Here is a 14,019-nt window from a genome sequence, read left to right on the forward strand (position 1 = left end):
CAGTTCCTGTGAGAGTCACAGGGTAAAACAGCAGTTCTGGAAACATTGCCAGGGAGGAAAAGAACCTTCTGATATTCCGTATCTGTAGAGGTAATGTTTCTCCCTCCTATCTGATAATTGCAAGCTCATCTTGCTTTGTGTGCCAGGAATGCAAAGGAAGAACACAGATAGCGGAGCGTAATGTGCCCTGAAAGAACGTTTCAGTCTTTCTGAGCTAAATGTCATTCTACGTCAAGAGAAAACACAGCACCATAAATACGCCATGGCACCCCGTCCTGGTGCGTTCCGGTGGTAACAGTTAGCTACGGTATTTCTTTCTGAACCTGGCACGTTTCTTTGGCACCTTTTGGTTGGTGTCTTACTGAGCCTCTCCTCGCAATTTGCTGTTGTTTATCTCGGAGGCAGCAGCAAGTAAAGCTGTACCACCGCAATGGGCCTGATTATTCTTTGAGGGCCGTCTAGAGCCGATGGGAATTTCTACAGTAAATAAAACGGGCTCTCAAATTGAAAGCCTGTGGTAGAAAATATTCCCCAAGTAAGCTTGTGTGTCCCGCGCGTGCTTCCCACACTTCAAACCAGGAGTCTTGCTGTTGGCCGAGGTGCTTATACGCTCAGAGGTGCTCCATGATGCGAGTGCTGCGCTTCGTGCACCAAGAAGGCGCGCGTTAGTAACCCCGCAGCTACGTGGCAGGTATTGCTTGCCGGGTACGGGTGCACAGACCAGCAGCCTGCATGCAGGTCAGGTCCCGGCAGCACGTTAGTCATGCCCGCAGCAGCGTTGTGCAACTCCTCCTTGGGCCAGGCTCCTTCCCAGCCAGTCCGGCTGTGCTTTACGGCTCTGCAGTGACCTCCGGCCTCCTTGCCGGTCCTGTGGCACCACACCTTGGCATTGTTAACGTCCTCGCAGTTGCTTTCTTATTCCCTAGGGTTGCTGTGAGCACCGTGACAGATAACTCTTCCTGCTTCTCCGGGGTTCTTCCTGCAAGGAGTCGTCTTTCTGGCGAGCAGTGCCCATCTCCGAGCGTAGCCCTTGTTCCCTGGGAGCTCCACTTCCACAGCACGCTGCAGATCTTGCAGCTCCGTGACTCATCTCTTTCTGGAGCCGCTGCGGCCAAGCAGCAGCATGCTGGGGAGCGATAGTAAATCTCCTCGTGAAAGCCAGATTCTGTGCTAGTGCTTATTCATGTTTCTCCAGAGCAGAAGGCTGTTCTGTGAACGCCAGCAGCAGCGCTGAGTGCTGGGGAGGAACGCACTGATGTGAAGGTCTTGCAGGTGAACCACAGAGGCATCCAAAACCAGAGCCGCTTTAAGGAAGAAGCAGGATTGTAACAATTTCTTTCCTCTTTTATTTATTTATTTTCCTGGGGAAAAAAAAAAAAAAAAAAAAAAAAAAGGAAAGCCTTTGAAGGGTTTTGAGAGTGGAAACCTTTAGCTAAACCCGCAGTTCAGACACTGTCCCACAGAGTAAAGCAATCCCGTGCTGCCATGGCCAAACTCGTCAAACATTGCAGGGCTAGCTGCCTCTCTCCTGTGTCTCCTGGCAAGACAGGGTGTAGATGATCACAAACTGCTATCTGTAGAAAGCCTGAAGGATGGACAACAGTGCTGGATGTGTGCTGGGAGAGTACCATGCAGAATATCACTGCGAAAGAGATTGTGTTGAGGTTCAGTTTGTGGGTCATGAGTGAGGTTGGTTTGGGAGATTTTCATTTCACGCGTGCAGATGCCTATTTCCTACGTTGGCAGCCTCACGCAGCTCTGCCTTTCTGCCTTCTTACTGATACTTCTTGTTACTAGTGAGGACCCTGGTTCCCCAGCATAGCATCTCTCTGTGTTACTCCACGTCAAGGTTATGGATTCAGGATGTTTATGCCTTTTGATTAACGTACCCTTCTTTACCAGAAATGAGACATCTCCCTTTATTTTCCAACGCTCTCCATTAAATGAGTTTACAGCACAGTTGGCTCACCGTACTTCGCTGGGTTGTTTCATGGAATTACAGAATAATTTTGGTTGGAAGACACCTCGAAGGTCATCCACTCCCCTCCTGCGCAGAGCAGGTCTGATCCTATCGGCTGCTCAGGGCCTTGCCCAAGGAGGGAGGATTGCACAACCTGCCCGGGCAACCCAGCCAGTTCCAGTCCCAGTCTTTGGCCGCCCTCACGCTACAAAATCGTTTCCTTATCTGAATTTCCCATGCTCCAGCTTGGCTCTGTTGCCTCTCGTCTTAATGCTGTAGTTGCGGGGAAATGCAAGTAAACAGAGCTCAGCTCTCTTTAATTTAACTACTAAATTAAATTATCTTCCCCTTGGTCGGCTCGTAGCACCGAGTGAGTCTTTCTTTTATTTATCATTATATTTTCCTGATGAGTCAAAGCCAGCCTGCTGCTTCATAGCTTCAACACGGTGCAAAAACACACCTGGTGCAGGTTTGCCCAAACCGGCCAGAAATACAGCGTGGTTGTAGATCAGAGAGGGCAGCTGAGATTAGAGACATGCAGGTGTGCTGCATTGCACCCAGACTGCACCTGTCCTCCAGTAAACGTGGATGGGGATGCGTGAGTCTGAACCCCTTTGGATTTAAGGACTGCAGGAAGTTAAGCATTTGGGGCTTTTTTTGAGTATTTGTAATCCAACTTTTTTGTATGCATTCTGTTCCTCTTGGGCCTGTCGTGTGCAGCCAGGTGGGACACAAGGACACTAATTGTTCCAGAGATGAAATCCGAGGTTTTCTGTAAGTGATAGAAAAATAAGTGCTGGTTAGAAGCAGTCTAAAAATCAGTGCTTTGAACTCTGCAGTGGTAAGGAAATACAGGCATTGAAAAGTCCAGGCTGACTTTAAGATGATCTCCAAATGCGATAACCTCAGAATTAAATTTTGGTATCATAGCTTCCTTATTCTAAGGAAATACAGGTGCAAAATAACAAACAAAATAGGCACATTTGCTCGAGCGCAGAGGTGCTGTGTGCCAACCACCACCCTGTCCTGCTGGAGAAATCTCCACATTTCCACACCTTCGAACAGCTTTTGCCTGACGACAGCTGCTCAGTAACACCTAAATACCTGTCAGGTATTACATAAGACCTGCTCTAGGATTTTTTTTTTCTATTTTTAAATATCGCAGTTCGATTTCTCTGCTGCATCGTCCCAGCGTGCCCTCTAGATGGTGCTCCGCACCCAGAGCGGCCTCCAGCACCATCCCAGACGAGGGGCTGAGGAGCAGCCGGGCCGACATCCCCTTTGTTTCTAAATTCCGCCTTAAAACAGTTCCTCCGCGTCCGTGGATGGCTCGTTCCTCGCGGTGTAAATGTGCTGGTCCTTCCGCTGGCAAAGCTGACATCCCCTTCGCCGGAGCCCCGAGTGCCGCCTGCCTGGAGCGGGCTCCTGGGCCGCCCTGCGAGCCGCAGCGCGGCTGGCTTTCGGCAGCCATTAGCTGCCGGTGGCGGTACGGCCATCCCGCCGCGGCCGTGGGGACCTTGCTTTGGTTTCCTGATAAACTGACCCTCGCGGGCTGTCACATAACGCTTCCGTCTCTGTGTTACACACAAATAAATGTAAAATTTCAAGTGTGGGTGAAACGCGTAGGAAAACAGGCGAGCGCCGCCCGTGTGGCTCTGTGCCCCGTAAACAGAAGGGCGGGTAAATAATGCCAGCACCCCGGTCAAATCTGTCCCAGCACCACAGAATCTCAACACAAAACCTCAAAGTGCCTGGAACTCGGCAAGTTTTCTTAGCAGGAAAATTGCAAGCGACAACGTAGCTCTCGTCATCGCTGTTATTGCAATTGCAGTCGTCTACACCCATGTCTAAGGGCCCGATTCTGACCCTGTTTTGCCCTGAGCAGGTTTGGCTCAGGCCCGTGGTGCCCAGCACTCCGGCTGCTCAGCGCCGTCCTTCTCATGCAAATGGCTCCTGCCCAGCTCGCTTCTGGGGGAGAGCTGCACAAAGGGCTTCCCCCAGAAATGCTGCCCGGCGTTCCCTGCCTAACTCACCAAATCCAAATCCGGCTGGATATTTTTTAAAGAATACTTTTCTCTTTTTTCCAGGGCCTGATCCTGCATTTTCGGCTTTTCCTGCAAGCGCTGAGGAGCGGAGGCACTCCAGAGCTTTGCAGTCTGGGCACACGGCGTCTGCCTGCGCGGCTGGGGATCCGTCACGGCTGTCCCCGCGTAGCTGGGTATGCAAATGGCCCTGCCGCTCCGTCCGCCGGGCACACAACTGACACACAGCGATGCCTCCATGTACCCCGTCCCCTCTCTCTGCTAAGTCAGGATGTTTGTGTTCTAATTCTGGCTCTCGGTTTTACAGAAGTAACGGGTATTTTTGCGAAGGGGCCACCAAAGATCGTAAGAGTTGTTAAAAGTGCTGGGGTTTTATATTGAAAAAAAAAGAAGTAGAAAGACTTTGAATTTTTTATCTATTTATTGATATCCATAAGATGTAAACATTGCAAATAATCTCATTAATACCTTTATAATAGAGTCTTGTAACAAATAGAAATTAAATATAAATTACCGCACGAGGTGACAAATTAGAAAGCTGTCTTGTACAAGTGTGCCCACAGGAGTCTGAGTTTATAACAAATTTTCAGAGTCACCAATAAAACAAATGCTCCAGTCTGACGAGGAGGAAAATGAAATGGGTTCTGTGAGTCACTTAACAGCACCAACCTGATGAAACCCAAACCGAATTAAAATTTGGAGGTGCAGAGGCAGGAAGGCAAGGGGTGGACCCGCAGTCCTAACCACTCGCCATGGGCCACGAGTGAATAAAACAGAGAGGATCCACGGCACCCTCCATCCTGGCCGTGTGTCAGCGGGGTCCAGGGCAGGTGCCCAGGGCTTCAAGAAGTGCTTCCTTGGGGTGCTTCAGCTCTGTACCCCATAACTTCCTTCGGCGCCTCCTGGAGTCTGTGCAGCCAGGAGCAGCCGTTCCCCTTCTCCGTGCCGTTCAGGCGTTTGGAGATGAGAGGTCTGAAGCTGCACCAAGTGTCGAGGCGGGTACACCGCGGGGCCGTATGCTGGCACGACGACGCTTGTTTTTATTTGTTCTCCATTTCCTCCCTAATAATTCGTTATGGTCTGTTTGCCTTTGCCTGCCTCCGAGCACTGTGTGTAGCACTATGAAAATGTCAGCGCGGCGATGCCAAGATCTCCTCACGGAGTTGTGTTAGGTCAGAGCCCTTTTCTATGTCTTTGTAGTTAAGGGTCCCTCCTTCCCATTGGCATTATTCTGCATTTATCACAGCTCACTTTCATTTCTCGTTCTGTTCCCTTAATATCAGGCCTGATCTAGGCAGTGGGCTGCAAACCAGAACTAGATGGCCAGATCTAAATCTGTATTTGAGTCCTTCTCTGGAGCTCTTGGTAAATGCTATTCCATTCTGGAGTTTTGTTGCCCTTGATTTTATTTATTCAGCTACAGACCTTCAGTTTGGGGCATTTTCTCTGTTTTACCCCTTGTAAAGAAAGGCTTTGACATGGAAATCGCCATCGGTTCCTCTGCAGAAACCTACACGTTTCACTCAGATCTTGAACTTCCATCGTTTAGTGGATGTAAATGTTCTCCAACAGCCTTCCAGCTTCTGATTTTTGGTAATTTTTTTTTTTTTTTTTTTTTTTTTTTTTTTGGCCTTAAACAATTAGGGATACAGCTTGCTAGAAACTCTGTTTTCTCTGCCATCTCCGTTTGAAGATGACTCACAGTTACAGGAGGTCCCTTAAAGCTTTTCTTGATAGAAAGAATAATTTAATTTAATCTCTGGTTAAGTGTTTTTCAACACCTGAAGTACTTACCCTCTTGGCTGTTCCCTTTCCTCTCCTCTACACCAGTAAAGAAAGCTTTTCTTTCGGGTTTGAGAAGTCCATGAGTTTCGTATGGCTGAGGGAGGTTCTGGATGAAAACTATCATGGAAAACCAGCGTATGTGAGGTGAAGATGCAAAAGGCAAATGGGAGCCTTAAAGACAGTTCCAGCCACCAGCCTGTATTTCACAAGGTGTTGCATTCTTACTGCTGGATAATAAGAAGCGCAGAAGACAACTGCACAGACCGTGTAGGCAAAAATAAGCACAAAGATCTTTGTGTTCTACACATTCCTGGGCAGTTCCTTAAGCCCAAAGGAGTCCTGCCTTTTTCCTGTTGAGGGTCTCCTCTGCTCACTGGGATGTCTCTGTGGACACCCTGCTTTCTTCTGTTCCTCTGGCAGTGCAGCAGGTCTTTTGGACCTTGACCTCTCCTACAAATCCTCCTTCCCACTTGACTTTGGTGCTGCTGCGTCTCAGCTGTACCAGCCACGCTCCCTGTATCTGCGCTGCGTGTCTCTGCCGCAGCCCTTCTGAGATGCTCCCAGAAAGGCCAAGGAACACTTCCTCATGAGACACAGCGCACCCCTGAAAGGGGCATTGAGAAATCCCGTGGGTGGCAGTGCCAGCCTCCTGGCGGGGGCTGTTCTCCGATCACTGAACGCAGCTGGATCGAACATCAGGCTGGAGCGAACGTCGGCGTGCTGGGAGCTGAGCAAGAGCAAAGGAATTTAGGCAGAACAGAGGCTCGTGAGATGCTTTGAGAAAGGCCTGTCTTGTGTTTCTTACCAACACTCCCTCCCTGTCGGGAGAGGAAAGCAACAGGAGAAGAGCCCCAGCTGGAACTTTCGCCTTGCAGCAGTTTTACCCGTTCATCCCAAGAGCGAACAGCCCGAGACACTGCCGTGGTGTGGGAGCTGCGGGGACCCATCCTGCTGCATCCGCGCCGTCCCGGTGGGGACGCAGGAGCTGGGGAAGGAGAACCCTTCCCAGCCAGGGGACACTCCTCATGCCCCTCAGCCCCAGCCTCACCGAGGCCGTCCAGCTCAGAATGAGGTTTTTGGCAGAGCGAGGAAGGCTCCTGCTTAAGGTTTAACACTCCTTTTAAGCTTTAATATTCCTTTTGGCAATTCATACGCAGACTCCGAGCTACCTCCTCCATGAATCATTGCCGCGGCCCCGGGATCCACAGGGCCACATCTGGGGGGACGGAGTTTGTTGGATTTGACAATGTGAATGTAATGAATGGGCTGCTTAGCACTGCGAGCCATTCCCTCCGATGGCTGCAAAATAAATGATGGGACGTTTTCCAGTGCAGCGCTGCAACCACCCAAAATGCCACTATAAAATTCACAGGCACAAAATAGAGTGACTGCATTAAGCAAGGCTTAGGGGGATTATCGAATTAAATTGGTTGCCCCCTCCGCCCTTCCCCCCGTCGAAGATATTAGGAATCTAAATACAAAAAAGAGCGTTGAAACAACACAATGGGCTTTGCTAAAACCTATAAAAGCAGGGAAACTCATTGTTAAGGCCCTTGCTTTCTTCCAGACTTCTATTGTGTTTGGGCACAGCGTTTCGCTTCATACGGTTTTCAGTCGGGGAACTGGAGAGCTGTGCGTGGGGAATCTGCTGAACCACAGCGGCGCCTCCAACGCCACCGCAATGGCTCTGCCGGAGTCCTTCCCCCCGCGGAAAGGAAATGTCACCTCGCTGCGTGCACTCAGGGCCATTACCTCCGTACCCCCGCCACCAACTGCTCCTCCCGACGCGGCACCCGTTGTGTGCTGCGCGCTGCGTCTGCCTGCGCAGCCGTTCCTGCCGTCGCCAGCATCCTGCTCGCTGCAGTTTGTGAGCGCCAGCTCTGCAGCCAGGCAGCTCTAATCCCCGCTGGGCTTAGCCAGATGCCTGCATCTCGGGAAGGCTTACGTGGGTCTCGATGCGCTAATCTGGACGTGGTTAGTTCAAAATTAAACAAACAAACAAACAAAAAAGCAGACAAACGAGAGAAATAAAATGATTTACGTGAACAGCTTTTGGCTGTGCAGTGGAAGCACTGCCCGGGCCGTCAGACAAATACATGGAGTGGCACCCAGGGAAGAGGTTTTAAGCTGGTCCGTGGCACGCTGGGCCTGCTTTAATTAAAAGAACTGTAGCCAAAAAAAAAGCATTTTGGATTTAACTTTAAATATTTTAATATCTTAATGATGGGACTAGTTTAAATATTTCATATATAAATATTTAAAGTTACACATTAATTTCCAGTACGTTTCTAGAGCACGTTTCACCCAGTGACCACAGAACTGTTTCCGTACCAGGGAATCCCTTTTCCCTGTGCATTTCTTATCAGTATTACACACCGTCCCCTCTAAAAGGAGTCCTGCAGTATCTAAAGTCTTTATTTTAGGGGATTTCTCTTAGTGAGAAATAAATTCATGAGCCCTGGGAGCCACGGAGTAAAGAGGTGGGACGCCTGTGTGGCCAGAAATGGGATTTGTGTTGATTTCAAGCTCTGTGGGGCAAATGCAGGTTTTGTTACTGGACGCGTGCCGGCTGCGTGGTGCAGCGGAGCCTGGAGGGAGACGGAGCACAACATCAACATGACCAGATAAGCGTCGTTAATGAGTGTTAATTAGTAAAGCCGCTGGGTTTTCTTCGACCTTGCGCTGTCTCACAGCCTGACTGCAACGTCTGGGGAGGCAGGGGAAGAAGGGAGTGGAGGCGTTTTGCCCCAGCACCCTTGCCCCCGTGGCTCTCCCCGCTCCGTTTGTCCGGCCGTGCCGTGTCTCAGTGCTTAGCAGAGGTGAGCCACGCTCCATCGCGCACATCCGAGCTGAGCTCCCAGGCTTTGGCAGCGCCCTGTGGGGCAGCTCTCCAGGACGGGGCTCGGGCTCCTGACTGCTTGTGACAAGGGTGGCCTAGAAGGAATCAAAACTGTAGCGTTTCAAAACCTGAATAATATTGCCATGGCAACAAAGTAACTCACCTTAAAACGAAATGTGCATTGGGAAGCAGCCCTACATCTTCAGGGAGCAGGAAGAGCCAGATCCCATCCTCTTCATTTCGGCTTCCCGGACTCTTGACCTATTAAAAAATCAATTTCTCTCCGAGATAAAATATAAACCAAACCCAGGCAAATCTCCATCACTGAAAGAAACTCCCCGGGTGATGGCATCGGCATTACAAGCTGGTGGGTAGTTCACAACCCCGACACCTGACCGCCTTGTGCTCGCTGCCCAGAGGCCGCTTCTCGCTGGGTGGGCGGACGGGGAGATGCCGCTGCCCTGCAGCAAGGATGCTGAGCCCCAGCCTCTTCTCTCGTGGCTGCTTTACAGCTGAGTGCTGCCTTCTAAAGTTAAGACCCATTTTTTCCGGGATTCAATTAAAATGGCTCCAAACCAGTCAGTGAAACTCGTGCGACACCAAGACTCAGCACATCTGTGCCGCTCACCTGAGAGGGAAACGCAGCGGTCACCTCCGAGCTGCTGTTTTGGTGGCTGGGGAGTGGGTAACGGGTGTGGCACCTACTGTTAATTCACTGCAACACCCAAAACCTGGCGCAGCTTCATCTCAAGCCTTGTGTAGTGGTTCTCCTGGCCCACCGGCTGGGCAGAGCGTCGCCGTGCCCGCTGTCCCCACACCGGACAGGGACCGCGGCGTTGGCCGGCCGGGAGCAACAGGCAGGTTTTCCCGTTTGGAGACGCTGGACAGGAGCAGCAGCAATCACCTGTGACGCACAGCCAGGGGGTATGGATTCTTCCCTCTCTGTCACAGCGGATGAAGAGCTCACATATTTTGTCATGGTACCACGTGTGCACTTTGTAAATCTTGCTTTGTGTGAGGCTGGCACCCGTTTCAACAGAAAGCAGAAATGCGTACTTCCAGCCACTTGTTTAGTATCAAGACAAGGAAACCGCATTAAAAGACGTGAGGTTGTTTGACCTTACAGAACGCTGGAAGCCACCGATGAGGCAGAGAGAGCCGACAGGGCTCTAGCACCAGGCGAGTGGGTGCAAGGAATGGATGGATGCCGCGGCAGCGCTCCGTAACTGAGCAGTCCGTCATGTGCTGATGCCACCGGCAGACTCCAGGCACGTTTCCTCTTGGGGCCACAACGAGCTCGGCTTCCCGGCTCCAAATGAGCCCACCGGGGCAGGGCGAGCCCCGGGCATGGGGACAGCCCGCGGGCAGCACCGTCCCCACGTCCCCAGCCCCAGGAAGCAGGGAGGGGAAGCGTTGCTCTGCCTTACCTCCGCGCACCGTCCCGCCGGGCTCCGGCAGCAGTCAGCGGCGCGGGCTGATGGCAGGAGCCCTCCCGCCCCCTCGTGCCATCTGCCACGGCCACGGCACGGGGCTGCGCTGCTCACGCCTCGCTGGGCGCGCTGGATGTGCCGGGTAATGGGGCTATTTTTCCCCCCTAGGTCTTTGGAAAGGAAATTAAAAAAAATAAAAATAAAAGAATGGTTAAAACTGCTGCGCGCTGCCCTTTTCCTTTCCACTTTTGAAGCCTTTTAGCGTACAGTTTTGCAGCAATTTGAAGGAAAATTGCCCTGAAAGAATGAAACAAAAATCTGTCTGATTTTTTTAAACAAACCCCCCCCGCGCCACACAAGCAGCTGCAGAGAATTTCTCTTCCAAAGAGATGATGTAATGGGTTTTGTCAGCCAATGCTGTAATGAATAAAAACCTAGCCCCTAAAATCATCCAAGCTTTTGATGAAACTCAGAAGGTTTCTGGTGCAAGTGATCACCAAAATGAGCTCGAGCCGGGGGTTTTGTCATGCAGATCTTGATGGAAGGCGATTAAAACACTCCAGCAGGCACCAAGCGGAGGCCCGGGGCTCGCACCCTTCGCCTGCCGGCATCGGGGACACCCCAGGTGCGAGACGCAGAGCGGGGAGCCGGAGCCTCCGGGATGAGCCTCGCGGGTAAGGCGGAAACCTGCTGCTCCGAGCTACGGCCGAGGCTTCCCAAAGATAAAATGTGCAAGTACAAAGACCTGAAGGCATCGGCACGTGTGTCCCCGTGCCACCAAAGCCCCTGCACCTACCTATCCCGGGGGGACACTTGTGGCAGCCGGGCCCCGGCCCAGAGCCCTCCCCAGCCCCGGCTGCCCGCCCGGGGTTACGAAAGAAAGGCGCCTGTTTTGCTTTGGGTTCTCACAGCAGTAAAGTCCCCGTGCTTCCTGCTCTGCGTTTCATTAGGCTCTTCTCGCAGGACCTTTTCTCGTGGTGCTTCAGCACAGACCGTTTCCAGCCCACTCTGCAGAACGTCGGGCTCTTGGTGCAAGCCCCGGCTCCTCCGGCCTTGGCTGCAGCCTCACCCAGGCAGCCCCAGGCTGCACAGCTCCACTCACAGCGCCCAACGCCCCCAGAGCCGCGCGTGTGTGTTTAAAGCTTGTGCAAGCAGAGAAGCGGGAGGCACAGCGATAACTACGAAGCAGGAGGTGCTGCAACGGCTGCGTTACAAGGCAGGAGCAGGGCACGGCCACGTCTTCTGCGGGCCCGGCTGCCCGCTGAAGGGAGCGTGCAAGGAGGGGTGCAGCAAATCTGAATCTAGTCCCGAGAAGTGAACCGTGGGAGAGGCAGTAGATTTCAATCAGAAGGCGGCTGAGCTGAGCTGGCACACTTGAGGCAGAAAAGGCAGATACAGGATGATGCTGGACAACGCTACCTGGGTCTGAACGTCCAGCGAGGTCCAGGTGTGGGGCTCAAAGGTTACAGGAGAGGAGAAGAGGAGCACCATTCTTTTCAGGAGCACAGCATGAGTTTGAATCGCAACCACCACTGTTCAGCCAGCAGAGTTTATACAAAAGTTTAGAGAATGAAATCCTCACCGTATTCAGCCCAACAGAGGAACGTCTGTGGACTGGAGTTTGCGATGGAACCGCTGCTCCTTTCCCTTCAAGCTCACAGATTTTAGGAGGACGTACAAAGCGGAATGGAGCACTTTCTTGCTTCTCACACCCTGCAGGACGGGCACAAGCCACCTCCGTGCCACTTGGAAGTCCCACGGGACACCTGGGAGGCAGCGCGCAGCCTCTGCTCCCTGCTGCTGGCCAGGAGGCTCCCAGCTCGTGGCCACCCCGCTACCGACGGTGGGAGCAGAGGGCTGGGACGCGCAGACCCCAAACTGTCCCAGCAATGAGGCTGCTGGAGGCCAGGCCGAGCGTGCAGGGACGTGGGGAGCAGCCCCCAGTGGCACGGTGACAAAGACGAGGTGGCGAAGGGCAGGAGCTGTGCCACGGGCTCGTGGCACACGTGGGGGTCCCGAGTTAAGGTGAGGGCAGCGGGGCTGCAGCCCCACACCCGTGGGGTCCTCCTGGCTATCGGGCGGTGCTGGCAGCGCAGCTGCACAGCAAGGCTCAGGCAGGAACACCACCTAGAGGCTACAGCACTGAATGAAGCCCTGAGGATACCAGCCCCGGTGGGCCAAAACAGGGCGCAGAGGCACTGCGCTGGCCCAGACGGAGCCGGGCTGAGGTCTGAGGAGCTGGGCCCCTTTCTCCAAGCCAGCGGAGCTCCAGCTCAGCCGCACCCTGCTCAGCCCCACCGCTGCCTGTGCTGGGAACACAGGGTGACGGAGGTGGGAGAGCGGGGCCGGGGCCACCTCGGGGTCTGCAGCCTCATCTCGGGAGCGTCTCCGCATTCGCCGTCCCGCCTGAGCCATCGCTCGCTGAGCCGCTGCAATCTGGGGGATCCATTTGGGCAACGAGCTCCCCGGCGTAATTGCACATTGTGCGAAACGTGGCCGTTCTGCATCTGCCTCTTGGTAATTTCGCGTGGCACGGCTTTGTTTGCTTTGTCTCCCGCACAAGAGCCACCGACCCCTATTCACTTCCCCGTGCCACTGCGTGAGCCCATGCAGCTCCCTCCTCCTTTTTCCCCCTCGTCTGTCAATTCTTTGCGAGACAAAGAGGGTAATTTATTTAATCGTTGCTGATATAATGCGCTAAAACTCTCCTTTACCCTTCAACAGTTAATTACACTTGTTAATTATTTTAATTACTCCCAGGGTAATGGCCCAGGTACAGAAGAGGACCCCACTGGGCTACACAGGCACGGGCAGAGCAGAGAAGCCTGGGTTTACCCCAAGGAGCCGCGTTTCTGTAGCTCCCGGTAACCAGTCTGTGACAACTCGGGGCAAAATGGGAGCAGGGAAGAAATTTTGGGGAGATTTGCAATTTTCTGTAATGGGAAGCAGCATGGGAGGGTTTCTGGGAGGACTCCTTAGGAGTCCGGCCTTTCCCTGGAAGGCAAAGACGCTGCTTTTGGAGCAAAACGGAGCGGTGACCTGGCACGGAGCGACGGCTGGCACCTCTGGAAAGGTGTACAAGGCTCTGTGATGGAAGAAATGTGCTCCAGCCCGGCTGGAAAGCTGTGGCTCCATCCCAGGCCCAGCTGCCCCCCTCTACCTGCAGCAGTGCTCGGGGAGCCGCGGCCCCCAGCCCAGCAAACCCAAACACCACCTGCGGTCGCAGAGAGGCACCGACGGGATCCTCGGAGCAGGGCTGAAATCAGAGTTGCTGCGATCTGAACCTTCTCCGCAGCTTCTTTGATCTTCCTGGGGGAAAAGCAAACGGAGGAGAACCAGAAAGCTCTGTGGCTAAGACGTCTCACATCTGGTTTCAGCTCCGAAAAATGTACTTCCACCCCCCTCCCAGAATCGCTGATGTTAAACAAACAAAACCCCGGTGATTTTCCTGGATTTCAGGGCTTGGATAACTTACAAGGAGCTTTCACTGCGAATTCCAGGTTTGCGCTCGCCCCAATCCCGACTGCAAGCAACGCACCTCGCTTGGCTGCCAGGAAGGTGCCTCCGAATGGCAAAACCACCGCGGCAGCCGTGGGCCGGGCAGCGGGCACTGGGAGGGCTGCTGGGCAGGGGCATGAGTGCAGGGGGAGCGGAGGAGCTGCTGCTGCCACAGGAGCCTCTCCTGGGTGCCTCGGACAGGTGCCGCAGCAGCACCCCCGAGGCAGAGCTGTCGCCCCCCGCCTCCTGCTCCCACCAGCTCCGTTTCCATGCCCCGGAGCGATGCGGTGCCGAGGCCGTGCCGCGATTTCCAGCAGGACGAACCTGGTTTGAATCTGCCCTGGCCCTTCTATTCTTAGGTTTCCATCCCGCGTTGCCGTCTGCGTTATTTATGCTCCCCCCCCCCTTTTTTTTAAGAGCGTCTGGAATTGTTTAAGACGTGTCCAATTGTATTAAAATGCCTTC

The sequence above is a fragment of the Oxyura jamaicensis genome, chromosome 4 (assembly GCF_011077185.1).
Source record: "Oxyura jamaicensis isolate SHBP4307 breed ruddy duck chromosome 4, BPBGC_Ojam_1.0, whole genome shotgun sequence".
Lineage (NCBI taxonomy): Eukaryota > Metazoa > Chordata > Aves > Anseriformes > Anatidae > Oxyura > Oxyura jamaicensis.